The sequence below is a fragment of the Columba livia genome, chromosome 3 (genome assembly GCF_036013475.1).
Source record: "Columba livia isolate bColLiv1 breed racing homer chromosome 3, bColLiv1.pat.W.v2, whole genome shotgun sequence".
Classification (NCBI taxonomy): Eukaryota; Metazoa; Chordata; class Aves; order Columbiformes; family Columbidae; genus Columba; species Columba livia.
Genome location: NC_088604.1, coordinates 15,835,289 through 15,857,230, shown reverse-complemented (window position 1 = coordinate 15,857,230; position 21,942 = coordinate 15,835,289). Strand labels below are relative to the sequence as shown.

The window sequence follows — 21,942 nt, the reverse complement described above, 5'->3', positions numbered from 1 at the left end:
CCACTTGGCTGTATTTGAGTTTCATGCTGTTTTTCTAGTTGGATTGCAGAGTTCCCTCCCACTCCCATCGAGGGAGGCTCAACTCATGACATTTGGTTATGGACTTCAACCCCTGCAATTCAAAGATATTCAGAGGCTGCATCTCTCCACAACATTGTGCAGCCTCTCTCAGTGGTGAGTTAAGACTGCAGTTCAGCTCTGGCCCTGAATGCAAATTTCAGAGATACGAAGGACAATTTGTCCAACTGATTTACATGCAATTAGACAGCTGGTCAAAATTACCTTCCCACTGGGGTATGTGGCAAACTTGGCTTCCTGTTACACTGACGCAAGCTAAGGTTTCACTGCAAATAAACATTGTTTGTGTTAATTTACATCAGCATCACTGAGAAGTGGATTTGGCCTGTGTCCAGAACAATTTCACAATATCATAAAGCAGCAAAAAAGCACATTTTTTTCATGCCCTGATGATTTTCTCACTTCCTGAATATTATATTACTGTGAATTCGAGCATAATTAAGGCTCCTGTCTCTTCATCCACTGCCAGCAGAAGCAGAAGGGCTTTTATTCCATAATTGCTTGTTTTTCAGTGTCCATGAAAATGCTTGTTTGTATTCACATTACTGGCACTTGCAGAGAGAGAAGAACATGGAAGAGGAAGCATTCCTGTGTATAAAACTGCAAGCACCTGCAATGTCAGATATACCGTGACCAAAATCTTAATGAATTCTGGTGTTTTAAAAGAACAGGTCTGAAGATCTCTCTTCTTCACAGTGTTTCCTGCTCAGCTGCTTTATCCCCAATTATGTCTACAGTGGTGGGGAAAGATCTCGGAATCGTGGCTTTGACAGCTGCAACAGCTGCTAATGCATGGAAGCCAAAGGGCTTTTGAATCCAACGTGCAACAGGACAGAGCTCTTCCTCCCCTTTTCTGTCTTTTAGAAGCTGCAGCAGAACAGTTTTCGGAGGAAAACTTTATGGCATCTGCTAGCCCAGTGTAGGAAGGGTTTGCAGGGCTGGCACGCTGCAAAGAGTTTATAAAACTGGTGTCCTGACAAGGGCCTAGATCTTCATGGGTATTGAGGCGTCTCTCCCATTTAGATTGATAGGTCATGGATTCTGGTCTGATTGGCATTTTACCATCATGAGAAGGCTAGATTATCAGAAGGCAAAAGCATTTCAAGGTTTTAAAAGTACTTGCAAATGCACTAAGCAAATAACAACAGAAAGCACCTAGCAGGATAGTAATTGTTTTATCAATTCTAGTGCCAAAACAAAACACTTAAAAGTATTCTCTGAAGATGTCCACCTAATTGGGAAAAAAAAAAAAAAAAAAGGGTTTTCCAAGTGAAATAAAAGCTAAGAGTTTTTGTTTAGGGTCAAACAACAAAATCATTCCTGCAATGAAACTATAACTTATCCAGCAGACCACATAGTATTCCAGTTGTGTATTCAAAGAGATGAACAAAGGATAATTGAGATGACTAGGCTGAAGAGGATCTTTTTTATAGATGAAACTTAGCAGTTTAGCTTATTTAGTTGAGCTTGATGAGGGCTGGAACAAGATGTTTACTGCACAAGCACAGCTGGAGGACAAACAGAGAAGAGCTAACAGAAAACACATCATGCACAGGTGCAAAGGATGGACATGCATGGGTCCTGTCTGCAGCTTGGCTGTTAGGCCACTTTCCCACCCTCAGAGGAGTGAGACTCTGGAAAAAAAGATCTATTAGGATTATCAAGGACAAAGTCTTCACAGCCATTAGGTTAAATGGTGATCTGTTTGTGATGGCTATGCCAAGAACTACAGAGGACAAGTGTCCAACAAGTAAACTGGTTTAACTAATGCATCCAGGCTTTGGAATGTGGGGCCATGTAAGCAATCTAAATGCTTCACCCAGGGCCAGGTGGGATCCAGGGATGCACTCAATCACCTATAAACTGATAGCTCTGATTCACTGACTGCACCAGAATCAGTATTAGAGAGAAAGCCAATGTTTGCTGCTCTCTAGGAAAGCATCCTCTGAGGCAGAGAAAATAACATGAACCTACATCTGGTACATTTTAGGTGACTAGTCGTTCTGTGTCTAGTGAGTACAAGGGAAAATACATAGGTAGAAACAAGGTGAGAAACACAAGACTCCAATATTAACAATCTAATTGATAAAAACCACAAAAACACTTTTCCAAACAAAACAATTTATTAAATTCATCCTCAGGTGAACAAATCTGTATTAATTCTTAACAAATAAAAAGTTCAGTGGAAAAAAAAAAAAACACCCCACAGGAAAAAACAACCAAACAAAACAAGAAAACAAAAAAAAAACCACAAACAAACAAACAAACAAAAACCACACAGAGAGAAGGAACCACTTAAAATCTAGATTGTAACACTTTTTGCTACCACTGGTAAAATACCAGTGAAGACTGAATCTAAATTGATGCCAGAGAGGAAATGAGAGGCATTAGGGGCTGAGTGCCTAATTCCTGCATTCTGGCACACTGCTGTGCTGAGATTTTAAAAGGTGGGGACTGGCAAATCATTCAGAACTGTGTTGTTAAAAGAAAAGTTTACCCAATTCTTGCAATGGCAGCTCAAGCAATATCAGAGATTAGAGGCAGCAACAATTTACCTTCCATATTTAGCACTGAAAGGCTTACATTAACTTTATTGAAATAGAAGCATCATGCAAGTGATTCAAATCATGTTCTCTCTTCTCACTTGGGAAATGGCTGAGAGCGTTGATCACTGCCCTTGACCATCTCTGTGAGCTGCTGTAGAAAGATACAGGCAGACACAATGCCTGAGATAAGCTGTGCAGGGATTTGTTTAGGAGATATCATTTCCTCCTCAGCCTTACAGTCACTGGCATGTACTATGCATTGAGGAGAAATACATAAAGGCAATGCAGGCTCAAAAAGTTTTAGACAATGCAAGTTGGAAGCTAGAAATTCTCAGAGAAAATATAACACTTTCTTGTCCTACCCCTATTTTTTTCCCTGCAAATCTGCTTTAGAACATTGTCAGAGAAATTAGCATTTTATTCAGGAAAGTTCTGCAGCTTCTATTGTGCAGCTGAACTTATTCTTTTCTTGCCTTTTAGAGGCTAAGCTTAGTTTGAAGAGGTAAATTGTGTGATAGACTGTACAGTCCTTCATCTGTCCAACCTTCCATTAGCTGGAAGAACTGGGAAGACACCAAAGGGAGTCCACAGAGGTGGAAGCTGTCCAGAGCTGTCATAGCAATCACACAAGCAAGGAGCACCTTACCCAGCCATCAGGGAGGAGGTATAGACCAAGATATAGAGAGAAGAGAGCTTGGGAAAGGGGATAACAAAGGAACTAGAGAAGAGAATACAGAAAGATTGATGTAGAAAAGACAGAAGGAGTTAGAGGAAACCTTGAAGTGGGTGGGAAGAAGTAAAATTAAAAAGGAGAAAGTAAGTATAGTTGGGAAAATACTACCAGATAGGAAAAGAGCAGTGAAAGAGAAATCAGAAAAAGAGAAGCCAAGACAGGAATGGCATAAAGAAAAACTCCTCTTCAAGCCCTCCTCTGAAGTCAGAACAGGTACCAGATATCAGGTTTTTGGGGGAAGTGGTGGCTGCAGCCCCTGTTCCCTCCAGCACCCCCAGTTACGCTCCTGCCCCACTGATTCCCCCCACAGAGCCCGGCACAGCTTGGGGCTGAGCCACAGACCATGCTAGTCCTGCCCAAAAGCATCTGCAGGAGCCCCTCAGCTGAATTCCAGGGATACCTGTTTGCCACTTCTCATTCATTGTCCTACACTTTTTCATATTTTTAACTTGAAAGTGCTCTATGACTGAGATAAAGAAAGATACTGGCTTTAGGGTTTACATGCTAAGATAATACCAACTTCTGCTTCAGCATCCTAAATGGAAATGAGAAAAAACCTACAGGAATAAGACCGTTAAGGATTAAGAAGATTAACCGGAGACAAATCTTGTTTTTCTATCTGAGACTGACATTGGATTTTTCACTTTCAGATACTCTTCTGTATAATCTCCTGAAGATGTTAAGTTAAAAAAAAAATAAACCACAATTTCAGATTGTGTTTTACCAAAAAGTCTCAGGAAAAACAGAAAGTGCTCTTTGTACGTGGCAAGTATCTCACCTCAACCAGCTACAGATCAGTGTGGGGGTGTATATTTATTTTTTGTTTTATACTCTCAAAAGACAGTCAATTAAAAACAAAAGCAAGGAAAGAAGAGAGACTGCTGAGAAGTGGAATGTGCTTCAGCACAGCGGAACATTGCTTTGAAAATAAGAAATGTATTCTGATTTTACAGTGCTGCACTGCACCGGAAGAATAGACTTATTGGAGCAAAGAGGGTGAGTTTGTATATCATAATGTACTTATGTCCATAGGATTTATTTTCACAGATGTAAGGCAAAAAAGGAGTGTGTGAAAAGGTTAAATGGCTCATTTTAGAGACTCTCTCCCAGCAGATTCACAGGAGTGCAACGTTTAAAGTGATTCCCAGCTGTTGATGTGACTTAGACATGGTGAGGTTGCAGGATCTGTGGTGCCGTGGCTGGGAGCAGAAGCCCTCTGCTCTGCATATTGTCTCCAAAGGGACCAGAGCACGCTGTCCTCTGCAAAAGGTGGTGTGGAGGGTCTGTTAGGGGGTGCTGGTCCTCCACGTACTGGGAGGGAGCATCACTCTGTTATCTTGCACAAATCAACCTCAGAGCCCAGAGCCCAAAAGACACTACAACTTGCTGGCCTGAAACTGTCTTGGGGAAAATAACAACAAAAGCACAACCTCTGCTCCTGCTGACAATGTGGGCATTACAGCTGTATGAGTCCTTACACGCAGGGTCCTGTGAACAGGGCACAGTGGGGTTAGACACCTGTGACCATAAGGAAGGCACCTCGCTGCCCAACTGGGCAGCTTAAGCTCAAGGCAGAGAAACAGAAGAATTTGACACCTTGATTCTGAGGTCAGTTCTTCAAAGCTGTCAGTCTCAAGGGGCTGTCAGTCTCTCTACATTTGTATGGCACCTTGCACAGCACAGTCTTCATGCCAGCAGCTACTGTTCCAAGCTTATGCAACCACAAATGCTTATTAATAACTGTATCAATTTTGCATCTCACTTTCTAAAGCAGGTTGCACCTCCTTCCACCCCCAGCCCAATCAATCAAAAGCCCTTAAAATAAATCTTCTCATTCATGCTTATAATCAAGTCTCAGAGAGAAAATAACAGTAGGTATTCGCTATTACACAAAATCAGGTTGTTATCCCCAAATTCTGCCTAGCAGAACATCAAAGATACATTTTTGTCTATGCCCCTCTCAGTCTTGGTGTTATTTCTTTCTCTGACCTTGCTTCTTAATCCTTCATCGGTGAATGCTATTTTTGAGTTCAATACTGCGGTTGTTTATTACCTATATCACAAGAGTTCCTCTTCTGTCACTGTGACGGATGATTCTCGTTGCTATTCACAGACCATGTGTGAGCACAAGGGAGAGAATCTGTCCCAGACACCCTCTGTAAAGCCAAACACATCCACAGGCTGTGGATAACACTTGGCACTTTATTGAATCTATGCTGCTGTTTTCATAACAGATATTTATTGTTTTATAACTGAAAAGCACTATTTAAAATTTGTCTCATCCACAGAAGTCTCTCAGATATAGAAGGTGAATTTCAGATAAAGTTGTGTAATTGAGCAAGGCATTAGTTAGCAAATTGAAAATCATTTTGCTGTGCTGAGAGTTATCTCTTAATTCCAAACAGCTTTTATTGTGTCGGTGCTAGTGATGGTGTAGATACAATACCAGTTTTTAAAGTATGCATTCAAAAAATGCCATAATATCATGTTAACAGTAATTGCATCACAGGAAGAAAATATTGCCATGGAAAAAACAGAGATATGGCATTGAAACTATAGGTGGACTTGCATGTTCCTTGGCAGATGTAATCCTAAATCTACAGATGTAGCACAACTATTTTAACATTTCAGAGACCTGTAAATACTAGCTGGAAGTGTACTTACTGTAACTGGAAATGAGGCTCTATTAGAAACCTAAGTATTTAAGTATTCCTGCATAAATCACCACAGTCTCCTCAGTTGTATCCTACCACACATTTGAATATAGGGAATATAATTCCCTACAACTTGGAGGTTCAGCTGGGTCATAGCCAGGGCTCGGACAAGTTCGCACACATAGAAGATCATGTATATTCCAACAGGAAGAAAGAAGAGACCCAAATTACCTTTGCAGAAGATCTTTGATGACTGTATGTGACAAAAAGGGTCACGGCATGACTAGCTGGTGACTTTTCCAGCCAAGGCGTGTGACCCACTCTTGTGGATAAACACTGACATTGGGGAAGGGGGAAGTGGGAAGCAGGATTTGGTTTAAGAATTATTTTTCTAAGCTTGCAAATTTAGTTTTAAAATATAATTATCAATCCCTATCTTTAAAATCACAGAAGGGGCAAGAGGCAGGAAAAAAAGAAAATTGAAAAATGTTTTTCCATCTAATAATCCACTGGAATACTTTAAGGTTCCTCCCTTGCTGATTGGTTGAAATGAGCATGATACAGGGACAATGTAGAATCACAAATTTCTGGCATATGATATATATCCCAAGAGTCACTCCATTCATCCACAGAAGGAGATTTACCTAAAAGAAAACAGTAGAATACCAAAAATTGCATGTCAGAAGAAGATATATGTGTATATATTCCTTCAAATGATCTCCTTTCATGTTCTTTGCCATAAGAAATGTCACAATTTTGATCATTTAGACGTAGAAGTTGTCAGTAATTAGAATTCTCCTTGTGTTGTCTGAAAGGGGTGAAATAAATGGCAGGTATTAAAACTTGCTAGGCTTAGTTAAAAGGTTTCCAGAATCATACTCAGAGAGATTAGTTTCTCTTAAAAAAATGAAATATTCATTTTTAATGTTATGACATTTCCATCCTTCTTTTTTATTATCATCTTCAATTCATTAATATTTCCAATGAAACCTTTCCATAAAATAACCATCGTCCACTGCAATTATGCTTGCATATTCTGTGCATACAATACCAGATAATAAGGCTCATATAGTTTTACCTTCATAGTTCCATTAAAGATAATAATGATGTTTAATGGTTTCATCACCTGTTCAGTGACGAATCATTCCATTTGTACAGCTGCAAAGTGGGACTCATGCTTGCCCACAAAGATAATGAAAAAGGAGAAGCAGACAGAAAGGAATAAAAGGAAAACAGAATTATTAAAGTCCTACATATTGCTAATACCAGCTTTGAGAGCTGTATATCCCTGTATCGCTGCTAAGTAAACCTGTACAGTTCACAGAAGCTCCTCAGAAAAGTGGGACTTGGTGTCACAGGTAATGTGTCCCCATTAAGGACACAAAATTAGAGAGGACATAGTGATTTGGCATGAAGAACAGGTGGAGCTGAGGTCCTTGAAACTTCCATATGTAGGTCTCGCATACAGATTAGAAAGAAGTTGTTGAAAGATGAGAATCTTGTGCAGGGGACATGCTAAGAAGTGCAAGTGTCCACAGTCCTCTTCCCTGAAAGCCCGTCATTGCTTGCACACCAGATGTGTAGCTGAGGTCCTGGCCCCCTGTTTGAGAAGGGCTGGAAGGGAAAGCCCATCCCTGCCAATTCCCTACCTGCTCACAGGAGCACTGATGGCTCAGCCCCCACTAACATGCAGCCCATGAAACACCTACGAGGAAGCATCCTAAAACACTTAGAGGTGCACCATGGCTGCTCCATAAATGTGCCATGCTGGTGATGCAAGAAGCCCTTCAGGTACCTATCAATGCCAAAGTTTCTATGCTAGTAAATGGTAAAGGAGCTTGTTTACAACACTGGTCTGTTTGTCTTTTCAGCAAAACCATGGAGGTTATCTTAACAAGAAGACTCTGGTAGGGGAAGAACAACCAAGAGTGTCTGAGGAGCTACAGCAGATACTACATACTTTTTTAGAAGGGAATCCTCAATGTATACCTTTTCTGGGTATGTTCTTCAACAGTTTCCCTGTGATGAGGATGACTGTGCATTTGGAAAGAGAAGTCAAGCCAGCGATGATTTTGAAAGACCCTCAGGGATTAGTTATGAAGAAAACAACACCACTTCAGACATGCACCTGCTTGAGCACTCATCCCCAGTGGGACATTCTGCTCCTGCAGACACCTTCTCCAAGGGCTCTGGGTAGGCCAGCACCCTTCTCTAACTCAAGTAAAGATATTTCCAGAGTTTCCATTTAGAGCTCATCAAAACTTCTTTCACTGCCTTCTGCATTGAACCTGTGTGTGAATGGGAAAGGTGTATTTACAATCCATAAGTCCTGTCTTCAGGTTTTTCTCTTGATAACTTTTTTTCACTTCCCTCATCCTGAGAGCAACAGTGAAACCAGAAAGGCTGAGGGAAAAGCTGTGGTTTCTTACTCCAGATTTCACAGCCCAGCCTGGTACTCCATGTCTGCCAGCCCTGTACCTTCCTGCTGCATCACAGTGATGTCCTGAAAGAGCAAGCACACATCTCTCTTAATCTCAGTTTTAATTGGCTTTAGCAATGGCCAGGTTTCACTCATGCCTTTTACAGAGTGTGTCTCAGTCTCACTGCACATAAAATGTAAAAAATCTCATATTTTCAGCTCACATCATTGGATTTTTTACTATTGATGAGGACCTGAGTAATATAAGTACTCCATAAATGGTGTGTGAAAGCTGCCTAGAAAGATATAAAGATAGGATAGAGGTTTGTCATAGTCAAGAGACATTTGGACTCAGTCTGAAAGCAGAGATCTGTTCAAAATAACAGTTTTAAAAGTGCACATCAAAGTGTTAATTCTGTACCTTAGAAGTGTTATCTTCTGAATTTCACTAGACCTATTTGCAGTTGCTGCAAGATGCTGTTTCTTTCAGATAAAAGCAGTACAGTAAATGTCAAGATCAGTGGCACTGGGCTGATTTGGGGAGATGCTGTACTGTAATCTATAGAGCTCTGCATTTTCTCTCCATCCAGATTTCTAAAATTGTCTTACTTCAGACCGTATCTATATTATATTTTAGAATTAGAGCCCCAGAAAGCACCATTCAGTCAATACAAAATGCCTTCAAATCACTTGGGGTAAAACCTTTTGTTGACTCCCCTGACATCTCATTTTATTTAGGATTTTTTTTTATATGTGGAGATAAAGCAAGATTTGCTTAAACATAGTTTCTGAAAGTGCTGCTTTTTTCACAGAGGTGTTATCTATTCATTTTTTTGAAGATTAACCTTTGTACTCTGAAATCTGTTTGTAGTTGCACTAGAGCCTGCAATCAGTATATAAGCCAGAACTCCATAACCTATGTGGTTCCAGTGAACGCAGTGAGAAGCAATATTTCACAGCAAGAAAAGATGGGTCAATAAACTTAAACTCTGCATATTTTACACAACTCAGTCATGGAATTGCAATTATGTGACTGAAGCAATAAGGAGCCATAGGAATTTGTGAGGCGATTACCATCACCTATCTCCCTTTCAGCTTGTGCCTAATCCATGGTGCCAGGGTTTACCACCAAGCTTGGGCAGAAGTGAGATAGGGCCTTCTACTGACCTTTGGCAAAATCCTAGCCCCAAGAGAGTCATTTGGATCTGCACTGTTAATTCAAGGGCCCTTGCGGGGGTTTGATTGCCTGGGCTCAGGGTGAGATCACAGAATCATAGAACAGTTTGGGTTGGAAGCGACCTTCAAAACTCATCTAGTTCAACTCCTCTGCCATGAGCAGGGACATCTTCAACCAGATCAGGTTGCTCAGAGTCCTGTCCACTTTGACCTTGAATATCTCCAAAGATGGGGCAACCTGGGCAGTGTTTTACCAAACTCATTGTAAAAAATTCCTTCCTCATATCTAACCTGAATCTCCCCTCTTTTAGTTTGAAACCATCACCCCTTGTCCTGTTGTAACAGGCCCTGCTAAAAAGTCTGTCCCCATCATTCTTATAGGCCCCTTTTAAGCACTGAAAGGCTGCAATAAGGTCTCCCTGGAGCCTTCTCCAGGCTGAACAATCTCAATTCTCTCAGCCTGTCCTCATAGCAAAGCTGTTCCAGCCCTCTGATCACCTTGGTGGCCTCCTCTGGACCCTCTCCAACAGGTCCATGCTGGATGAGTCAGGGCAACCAGTGGCCTGGAAAGAGCTGGAGGAAGGCTCAGCAGATGCCTTCCCTGCCTTTGAGAGCTTCTTCTAAGCAGGTCTTGCATTTTGTCCTTAACAGAGCTATGCTGCATTTCCATCATAGGTATGTCTGCATCCAGTCTCATACTTTTCTGATATGGACCTGTGGACTTGGCTTCCTGGCTTGACTGGGACCTGCCCCACTGTTGAGGACTTGCGGGGTGCTCGCTGTACTCTTATCCAACCCCGTCTGCTCACCTTGCTTGGGTGCTGTGGTTGGTGAGGCTGCTGCCCTGACAGCCCTTCATTGCCCTGGGCTCTCAGCTTCTCTTCCCTGCAAGGCAGCCTGCCCTTGCTGCTGCCTGATACCAGAGACAGTGAAGAGGAAATTTAGCCTCCAGAGATCAGCTTATCATGCCTATTTGCTGGATGTTGTTCCCCCTTTTTCTCCAGTTCCCCCTAGACTTGCTTTTGAAATCTATCAATCCAATGGCCTCAAGGGGGTTAGCTCCTTACACTCTTTCTCCTTTAAATTTGGAGAGATTTTCCTTAAAACACGGTTGAGGCAAGTATAGGTGACCCCCCCTGCCTGACCCTTGCAAACCCAGACATAAGACTGAGACAACTGAAGTAGAAATTTGCCAAAAAAAAAGGAAATAGGTCAAACTAAACCAAAAAAACTGGTCTGCCAGGCTGCAGATCCACCCTGACAGTCTGCAGATTGCTCCAGGTAGCTTCACCACAGACAGGTTCAGCTGCAGGTCAGTAGCAAACACCTCACATCTTAGAAACTAAAGGGTTTTTTTGACATACGGAACAATGTCTGGTTGTTTATTCCTCTGAAGCTATCTGGGGATTTCAAAGGAGTTTGTAACCATTAATGAAGCACGTAATGATAAGCAGTAATAATCCACTTGTGATGTACTGGATTTTAACATCCAGTCCCTAAAGTATTAATTTAGCCCTATTAACTTTTTAAAACAAATAAACATGCTTTTACGTTGAACGTTTGTCACCAAAGTCCAACAACCTTTCTGGGCTTTCTTATCTTTTAAGACTTCCCCTATCCTTTACTCTTGTGCAGAGATGTCGTGATTTATTCCTCTTACACGCACACAGCCCTCTGCATCAGATGCCACCACAGCAGCATGGGCAGCATGATGATGGGGTTGTTTGCCCTATGAAGCAGCACCTTGAATCCCATCTTATTTTGAGGGCAGGTCTCTGTCAGGCAGCGCACTGCTGATCTCCACACAGTTCTGCAACATTCCCTCCATTCCTGCACCTCATGTGCCTTATAGCACCAGCCGGTGCTGGGCAGATGCTGGGGTGCAGTTCTGCAAACAGGCAATACATCCCACAGCCCAGGGGGGAGTGTGGGACAAGAACTCATTGTGGGAACGTCTCCCCAACACCAGAGACTTGACAGATCAGTAATATGTAGATGCACAATGAAGAGACAGGCTCTCATTTTTTTCTTAGCAAGCTCTAAGCTCCTCAGGGCAGAAACCAATTTATCACTGTTTGCATGTACATAGGACAATTAACATCAGAGGAGCCTGAAGCTCCAAGTGGAACCCCTGGGCCAGACTGCAAGCAACAAATAACACTAAGCAGCTCCCCAGCCATTTGTGTTTGATTTCCTGTATCATATGTTAAAATATTTTAAAGTAAATGAAGAAATGGGAGAAACTGACCACAGCATTGCAGTGCCCATGTACGAAGTTGTAACATGACAGAGCCAAAAAAAGTATACTTTTTTTTTCCCCACTTCTATTAGACAGAAGTTACGTGTAGCATTTGTGGTTGAAATACCTTCCAAAGAAATAATCACAATGCAGTGTAAATTGGCAATTACCTTTAGCTCATTTTATAAATTTGAGTTCACTCTGTAGTCCACCTCCAACATTCCTCTTTGCCATCTCTGTTGCTTCCTTGCAGAACTATGGTACTTCCAGCTGGAAAGACCTGAGTTGAGACAATACAAGTTTTTGCTCTAATAATTACTAAGGAAAGACACAAAAAGAGAGTTTTTAAACAGCCAGGTTATGGAAGGATAAGCTAACACAACACGGAACTGAAGGACTTCTAATGCATTTAATCATTTCTTAGATTATATTAGACACTGGCACCATATGGATGACATCAGGAAATTAACTCCAGCCATAACAGCAAGGGAATTAGAGCAAACTGCAGTGTCTCACACTATAGGCTGGAGAGTCTCCAGATCAGGGGTATCAAACTCATTTTCACTGAGGCCCACATCAGCCTCACAGTTACCTTCAAAGGGCCGGATGTAATTTTAGGACTATATAAATGCAGGAGTAGTTACATGTATACAATCCTAAAATTACATCTGGTCCTTTGAAGGCAACTGTGAGGCCGATGTGGCCCCCAGTGAAAACAAGTTTGACACCCCTGCTCTAGGTATTCTGAACACACCTCACTACAGAAATGCCACCAAATTGTTCCCTTTTCTCTGCTAAGCCCTGGAGCCCAGCAAGCCCATCCTGGGGAACGGGTTGCAAGCCTGGAGCAATCTGGGATGCAAACATAGCCCAGTGCAACTCCACCTCCCCAGACCCACAGCCTGCTCCATCTGCCCGGTTCATGCAGCAAGTAGCCAGTCACTCAGCACAGAAGAGGATGCTTACCCTCTAGTCTGCCGCCCGTGGTGCTCAGAGGAACGGGACTGGGGAGACAAGTTTCACCTGAGCAGCACTGCAAGCCAAGTCATGCATCAGCCCATAAAAGCCTCCTCATCCTGCCCCCACAGAGAATAACTTTTTGGGAAGAAAGCACAGGTAGTATCAGAGAGCTTGCCAAACCCAGATAGCGCCTGGGCCAGCTGGGGTCTGACATTTCTGCAGGGAAAGTGTAGTGCCATGACTGAGGGGTCTTTTTTCAGTCCCTGTTTAGTCTCAGAAAGACATTTTAAGCCACAGCTGTGGTTTCAGACACTCCCCAGGGCAGACTCGTCTGGCTCTGGAGTCTCAGCACAGAAATGAGAAGGAATCACTGGCATTTCCAAATTAGGATGAGTTCAAAGTATCTAGAGGCTGTTCAGTCCCATAGCTTGAATTTACAGTCACTTCTCCCTTTGTCTGCACATTTTCTTCCCCAGTGTCCTTTCCGCCTGCTCTGGAGACATGCCATTCTGGTGAGAAATACCAGGCACGTGCTTTCATCCTGTGAGCTGCTGCCCACTTTCTTCCTTGCTCCTCTCCCAAGAGACAGCACTAACACATTGTCTGTGCCTGAAGCTGCCATTTCCATTCAGAAGCTGAAGAATTGCCCAAAAGGACAAAAAGACAACATCAGCCCAAAGCATTAGAGGGTGACTCATATAAAACAACCAAAATGTAGCAATATGATAATTTTGCAATAACCTAAATATGCATTATTTATAGCTATGAATGCAGAAGAGCTACATGGTTAATCCTACCTTATGTTAGATCATCTTTATTATATCATCTAAATTTAATTTTTATTATCGCATCAGATCTTTCTTCAACTACAACTTCTTATTCATATGTCTCCATTGAGTTCATTGACTGCCATGGAAGAATTTTATCTTGTATGCAGAACCATCTTTGATCTTTAATACAGTCTTGTACTTGAATATTGACTGATCATGTTGTCTCCATACCTAACACAATACATGTGAAACAAGGAGGAGGACTTGAGGGTGTTGATGGATGAGAAGCTCAACATGAGCTGGCAATGTGCACTTGCAGCCCAAAAACCCAACTGTATCCTGGGCTGAATCAAAAGAAGTGCGACCAGCAAGTCAAGGGAGGTGATTCTCCCCTCTATTCCACTCATGTGAGACCCCACCTGCAGTACTGCATCCATCTTTGGGGGCTCCAACAGAAGAGTGACATGGACCTGTTGAAGAGGGTTCAGAGGAGGCCACAAAGATTATCAGAGCACTGGAACACCTCTCCTATGAAGACAGGCTGAGAAAGTTGGGGTTGTTCAGCCTGGAGAAGAGAAGGCTCTGGGAGATCTTGTGACATTCTTCCACTACATAAAGACTGCCTACAAGAAAGCTGGACAGGCACTTTTTATAATACAAGTGTGTGTAGTAATAAGATGAGGGGTAATGGCTTTAAACTGAAAGTGAGTAGATTTAGATTAGATATAAGGAAGAAATTCTTCCCCATGAGGGTGGTGAGCCACTGGAACAGGCTGCCCAGAGAAGTTGTGGGTTCCCCACCCATGAAAATGTTCAAGGCCAGGTTGAATGGGGCTTTGAGCAACCTGGTCTAGTGGAAGGTGTCCCTGCTTGTGGCAGTGGGATTGAACTAGATGATTTTTATGGTCCCTTCCAACCCAAACCATTCTATGGTTCTATGATTCTATGTTTCACACCAACTCATTGTTATTGGCAATGCTGATACTGGATGACAAATGATTTAGCATCATCTGCCTCAGGTGACTATGCAGATGTGGAGAGACACACTGCTGCTGATTTTCCCCAAACCCACTCCCCTTGTTACACAGGAGGTGCTCTCACCACAGGTAGATGCCCTCGGCTTGTCTAATAGAGCAAAGACACAGTGGTTGAAGACATTATCTTCTCATGACTAGACAGGAGCATCTGAGGAAGCCTGAAGAGTTAAAAGCCTAGGGCCCCATATATAATGTATAAAATTCCATACATGTGTATTTTATCTCACCATCACCAAACATCGAGCCAAATGCACAGCATAACTTTAGGATAAAATACATATTTAGGTAGCTAATTAAAATAAAGGCAGTAGCAGTGAACAGTGTATTGAGAGAATAAAATTTACCCAATATACAGTTTAAATATAACACACTCATCAGATTTCTTCCTTCAAAGATTCTCAGTGTTATTTCTGAGGCAGAGTCTCATGTTTTAGTATAGATAGTGCTCAGTGTCTTTCTTAAATAAGAACATTGACATACACTGTGTGAAACCGCTCTTATGATACCTTTGCAATACTGGTATTAGCAAACACAGGACATACAGAGGTCTGATTATATTTAAATCTTGGTCTTCAGCTTACCTGCTTCAAATCTTCAGACTAGACCACTGCCCTGTTCATTTTGAAACACCTTTTCTGCATAGTCTGATGAAGTGTGACGGCTTCCAAGTTTTTAACTTCTATGTGCTTTAAAACTACAGGTTAAGGTTGGCCAGAACACAGTAGAAGTCACAGATTTCAGAAGTCAGAGACATTAGGAGTCCATGGTGACTGCTAGCATAGTTCAAATCTTAATGCAGACAGTCTAAGAAGGAATATTTTGAAGTCTGCGATGTAATGAGTAAAAATCAGTTTAATAATATCATAAAGTTTATAGACGATGCATAAAACTTCTGCAGATGTGAATTGTATAAGACATAATTCATAATGGCTCATGGCAATAGGGTTAATATTTATTACTGTGACTGCAGCTTGTTATCCAAACTTGTTTTATCTTTGTTGAGCTAATTTAAGTCTTTCATTCAAAAAAAACCATCATCCATTCTTAAGCAGCACTGATGAGCATAAGGAGATCAGTAATGTTTGCCAGGCTTAAGGATTTATTGAGTTTTTAAGAAAGATAGTTTGTTTTGGGTTTTATCTGCCTGGAGAAAAACTTCTTTCTGCATGCAACTGAGCAGTGGTCATGAAGTGGAATACTTGGTTTATTGCATTTTGGAGAAGGGTAGACACTTGCTTTGAAACTAATCGTGCACTGGTAAATTATAAGTTAATTTGACCCTCAATCTGCTTGCTTTTCTAAAAATTAAAACTGTAGATAATTCAAGAGAAACAAGTTAATGCTTTGTTTGTCCATTATGCTGCAGCTTTATAAAGGGAAAGCCTGTGTCTTCAGCATGTTTAGTCCCTATAGTCACTCTTTTGTCTAGGAAGTGAAAATAAAATATCATGGGAAAGGCAAAATGTTGAATTAGCAGTTTAGCTCTTCTCTTACATTTCTGATACTAGCCACATCTGAAAGCATAGTAATTATTAAAAGGCTGCTGCCTTCTGAGACTAGAGTCAAATGCATTCACATTAAATATTAATTTTAGTATTTCCATACACACACATTTGAGAAGGAACAGAAACATGCTCATCCTGAAGATACAAAAAAACTTTGTAAAGGTAGTCCCATGAAAAGAAAACAAAACAAAAAAAAATTTAAAAGAAATTTCTGGTTTTAAAATTTGCATGTGTTTTGTGCCTGGAGGAAAAAAAATAGTCCTAGCTGCAGGAAGAACCTGAATGAGTGATAAAAGGAGCACACCTCAAAAGTTACCAGCCCCAAAGCCTTCCAGGCAAACTTCATCACATATTCATCAGGTCAGTAAGGTCAGAGTGGTGGGGAGGTTTGCTGGTGAAGCCAAGCTGCTCGAAGTAGTGACAAGGTGGTATGAAATGAGATATGGATAAATGTAAAAAGATGCACATGACGGCAAACTATTCACATAAAAAATGCTGGCTTCTGAGCAGAGCACAGCCACCCAGAAAAGAGCCCTTGGGAAACTTCAGTTGTTTCCTTAAAGCTGTCAACTCTGTGATTGATAGAAGTCAAAAAAGCAAAGAAAGTGAAAGGAAATATCAGGTAAACAATGGTTTCAAGGGAAAAATGGGGGATTCTATAAAAGAGAGATCCCTTGGGGATTACTGAACAGACGAGCCAGGACAGGCCGGGGAAATCCTTTGAGCTAAAATTTCTGAAGGTGGGATAAGGTAGCAGGAAGAAATATCACAAAGATGTCTCCTGCTTTCACAGTTCCCAAGGTATCTGCTTCTGGACACTTTTAGGCTAGGTGGATATGTGTTATGATCATTTCAGGTTCTTACAGGACACAGGAGGGATACATTCAATTCCAGGTCATTCACAGAGACCAGGTTTGATCTTTGCCTGGTAACTTAACCCTGAATAAATTTTCCCACGCACCTGAGTGAATGTAAAGCTTGTGGCCTTTCATAAGGAGTCTTATGCACCTATGAAAATTATTTCCACTGGCTTTTAGTGAACTTTGCAGTAGCAGAAACATTGTGAACTTTTTAAACTAGGAGTCTGGTCCTTTCATTCAGGTTGAGAGGCAGCCAGCACACCTGCGGATGCTGAGAAACAATTATAATAGTAATTATTTGCATTTTTGTACCAAAATTATTAGCCTTACTGTGGAAATTCAATCCAGTTAAAAGTTGGCTTCGGTTCATGCAAAGTCTGAATTACTCTGCCTTTCCTTGAACCCTACCAAACACACAGCATGCTTTGTAAAGGTTACTCAGCAGGGTATAGAGCAGCTTTATTCCAAATGCATATAATGAGAGGGTGCGAGAGAAACGGTTGAGTCAGACACAGTTTGCCATTTGTCACTGCCTACATGGGATTAAGCAAGTGACCTTATGATGAAAGCCCAATATTACTGGATTATTTATGAAGTCTTTTTGATACTGGAATAAAAGTCAACAAAAAAGAACATTTAACTGTTGTGATATAAAGATGTATTTGTCCTCCTTTGCTCAACTGTAAAAATTTCCTATTGCATTTACACCTGATTAGCCAAATTTTGGCTGTCAGCCCCTGCCACAGTGATGCTGCAGCTTCTTCCCAGCCCTGTCTCTGGCCCTGTTTCCTTCTGCTTCTGGCTGGAGCCCTTGGACAGACCCTGGCCATGGTTCATTGCTTGTCATGTCAGGGGCTTTTGGACCCATCATCAGCTCCTGTGGGACTGTGTCTGTGAGCAAGGGCAGGGCTTGCACTGGCTTGTGCTTGGCTCCCAGCTTGTGTCCCCATGGAGCAGCCTGCCCTCGCTGCCCCCAAGGTGAGACCTCCATGTCAATACCGTCAATAATAACAAGTGATGCTGGCATTTTCACAACACCAGCACTGAGATCTACTTGAGAGTTCTTCGCATGAATGTTAAGCTGGAATGAGTCTTTCATAGGACAATTATTATTGTCATGGCCCTCTGTGATAGTTATGGGCTACAACAGTCCTAGAAGAAAACAGAACTTCACTAAATAATTCCATTAGACACTCAAACTTGTAGTTGCTCTATGACATATATGCAAGGCGCATGTTCTAAATCAAAGACTGAAGAGAGTGAAGAATTTTGTGTTCTCTGCTAGTAGCTTACAATGGCTATCTCATGTACTAAAAATGCTCAGCATTCTCATAGTTTTACCTATGCTTTCAACTTGAAGGGAGTAGATCTGTGTATCCCAAAAGAGAGTAGAATTACTGCAACTTGAAGCTTATTATATTTATATATGGTTGATCTGAATGTGTATAAGTTGGTGTCATTTCATGCCCTTTCTCCCAATTGACACAGCTTCCATTGATTAAACTCTGTAAACACAAAATGGGAAATGCAGATCATCCCAATTCCATTTCTTCTCTGGCATCACTTTGCTGTTTCCAGTCCTCTAAGGTTCTCAGTTTCCCAATGACTTGCTTGTTTCCCTGTGCATTAGCATTCATCTTTCTATAGAAGAATCGGTGGGGCTACTCAGAGTTAAAGGAGTTTGAAATGTCAAAGACGTCTGAGAAATCTTGCAGGGAATCTACATTCTCCAGCATCTTCCATGTAGCATTTCAATTAACTTTTCTACTGCCAAAGGAAGTGATGCCCTCCTTCCTCCTTCAGTCCACACTCTTTTACTCAACAAATATTAAGTATGCTGTTTTAGAAGCCTTTTTTTTTTTTTTTTGAGCTCCTCAAATAAAGATGATAAAGAGACTCAACCAGAAAGTTTGAGCCCTTTATTCAGCTACATCACTTGGTCTAATGAGACATTAAATTTAGGTGTTACTTGTATCTACAAGCATTGTTTCCCTGCATCCTTCAACCACTACAATGGTAATACTATTATCCCTTAACATTAACTCGGGTGTTCTGCTTGAACTTCCAGGCTGCCACACCTGACAGCCAACAGTGCCCAGGGCACTTGTAAAAGCTGACATACATGCTGTAAAGCAGTCTATAAGGACTGCAGATTATTCTATTCCAAATAGCTAGAATACAATATTTTAGAAGAATAGCACTACTAACATTACAAAATTAACTTTCAGAAAGTCCTGACTGAACACAACCCTGAACAACCTGGTCTGATCTTGTAGCTCATCTTGCTTTACACAGGAGTCTGGACTAGAGAGCTTCTGAGGTCCTTCCCAACTTGAACAATTCTATGGAAGTGACAGAAAAGAAAGCTCTGTGCAAGGCAGCTTCTTCATGGATATTTACTTTGGGAGACAACAGACAATTTCTTCTTCTGCAAATACAAACCTTGTGGCTAAACATTTCTTTCTCTGATATATTCAGTCCATCCATTTACTGTAGCTTGATTTTCCCATTCTGGAAGTAATCCAGGTGCCAATTGTACGGAGCACAAAGGAAAAGCAGGAAGAAAATAAAAAGAAAAAAATTAGAAGCTAAATAATGTTCTTATCATTCTCCTTCATAGCATCCAAAGGTTACTTACTGCTCAAGTGACAGAGTATTTATGACATCTGAGAACTTCTTTAGTATCTTCATGCTTTTAATGAAGTTGCTAAGATGCTATACACTAGGGAAATGAGCTTGTATTGCTTGAGAGATGTACATTATTGATTCTTAGAAAGAAAGAGCTTATAGGCTTTTTGAACTGTGGCTCATAGACTGTTTTTCCATTTCTGTGATTTAGCCTTGTCTGAATGCTTCAAGGCTTAGTCTCTACTGGAATCTTCCCTAGAAACTGGTTATCTTAGTGTACCTATTCCAAGGCTTATTTCTTCCTTTGGGTATAAAGAAACAGAGAGGGAGAACGTAACTTAGAAAGTGGTTTAAGTGTAAAATTTTAAATTGTTGTTATGTCACATGTTATCTCTGAGAAGAGGATATAATAAACTGGAAAATATGATATTGGCAAGATCCATGTATAATGAATATTTTATATGGTGAATACCACTTTCAGTGCATAATTTAGATAGTTTGAAAGAAGTCTTACATCTGTTGTGAGATCTCTACCTCCAGAAAAACACAGAATGTTTCGTTCATGGTACCCAGTGGGCTCTTGCCTCAGATCATTAAGGCTTTAAAAAAAGGAGATGAGGAAAACTCCAGTGCAAAGAACCAGAGAGAAAGGAAGAAACCTGATTTGGAGACTTTCAGGCATGGGCAAGTGTATAAGATGACAAGTTTAAAAGAGCTCTTTCTTCTCCCTTCATAAGACTGACTTCCACTGGAGGAGGATCAGGAGGTGAGCTTGGCAGGGCAGGGCAATTCCAGCTAAACACAAACACAGACAGATAACTTGAAAAACTCACCAGGGACATCAAGCCTAAGAGTATGAACACTGTTAGTCATTCCCAATCATCTGAAATGCTCAAAAAAACAAAGCAAAATCATACAATCTTTTCTTATTTTTCTTTAGTGATTTTGTTTAGAGCTGCATTAATTTGGAATGTAACCCTTTCTCATAATACAATAAAATTTCTTGTAGGTATTAAAGCCAGTTGTTTAACCTTAGGGGAATTTGACAATTTGATAGACCACACCAGCAGCACGTTATGTGTTTGACAGACATGTCCTTTGGTTATATGTAAATTCAAGGGTTAGAATGAGGTTTTGATCAATAAGCAAGGGCTGTCTTAGAGGCAAGTAACATTGGCTACTAGCACAGAGAGAAATATAGGGTTCTTCAAAAAGATGGACCCACTTTCAAAGAAAAACTATTTCAAATTGGGTCCATCTTTTTGAAACACCCTGTATATCTGTGGGTTAATACATCTAAGAGGTTGGAGACAATCCATCAGATGGGGTAATCCTATATTGTGGAAAAATGAATCTTGCTGTGTGGGAGGAAAATAGGAATACCTTTACTTTAGAGAAGAGAAAGAGGTTATAGGGACAGTGGAAGGATGTACAGTTGCAGCAGCCTTGGGAATTGAATGCTATCTCTTGAAAAAAATGCTTAGGATCCCAGTTTACAAATTTTCAGTTATTTTAAATTCTGAAACATTTAAAAGAAAAAAAAAAAAGAGCTGTGGAAAGTTACCATTTTCTATTATGCAGTGCAGGGATATATAGAAAATAAAGTCTTATGAGGGGGGAAATGATCAGTGTGCAAAAATGTCTCTGTTCTGTAGATATCCTCCAATCACTGCACAAATTCTTTCACAATAACTGTCTATAGGTAACTCAAGACTTGAATATTTTTTGAGTATAGTCAATGGCTTGAAATGGTACCAGCCCACCAGAAGGCAGGGTCCTGTGAAAGGGATTTTTCTTGCACCATTTAGGCACTGGGCAGCATCCCCACAAGCTGCCTGCGCTTGCGACAACTCCATTTGGTGGAGTATGTAGTGAATATTAACAACATGGTATCATGGCCTAAAGAAAGTTAATAGATGATGAAGAAGGAACATTTGCAGGTTGGGAAATTAACCAATGTTTTGATCTTAAGATGTGAAGGTTTAGAGAGACTAATTTCAAACACATTTTGTACAACAGCAACAACTCGTCTTTGTCAGAGTCACTCAGCCTAGAAGAAACCAGGCAGTTGTGTGCACATGAGGGGATGGGACAACCTGAGCTTCTGATCTTCTGCTTGAAGTATCACTCTCTTTCAGTTTTTCCTCCAAAATCCCTACCAGCATGCTGATCTATGATCTCTGCTTGTTCTCAGCGACATCCACAGCTGAACCCTCACTGATCTGAGAGTCAAATTTTGCCTCCAGTTTTCAAGAGTAGGTATGATGCAGTTATTCCTGGGTGCATAACATTTACTGTGACAAAAACATACTTTATAGATAAAATCAGAACGATATT

The 21,942-nt window shown here is 41.0% G+C and overlaps 1 long non-coding RNA gene across 1 annotated transcript; it reads right to left on the bottom strand.

The window, feature by feature from the left end:
- Positions 1-1,045: 1,045 nt before the first annotated feature.
- Positions 1,046-20,173, bottom strand: LOC135578977 (uncharacterized). Its single transcript, XR_010471114.1, has 3 exons — positions 19,420-20,173; positions 12,016-12,125; positions 1,046-6,655 (listed from the first exon to the last, which is right to left on the bottom strand). It is a non-coding gene; the product is annotated as an uncharacterized LOC135578977 (long non-coding RNA).
- Between the last annotated feature and the right edge of the window lie 1,769 nt (positions 20,174-21,942).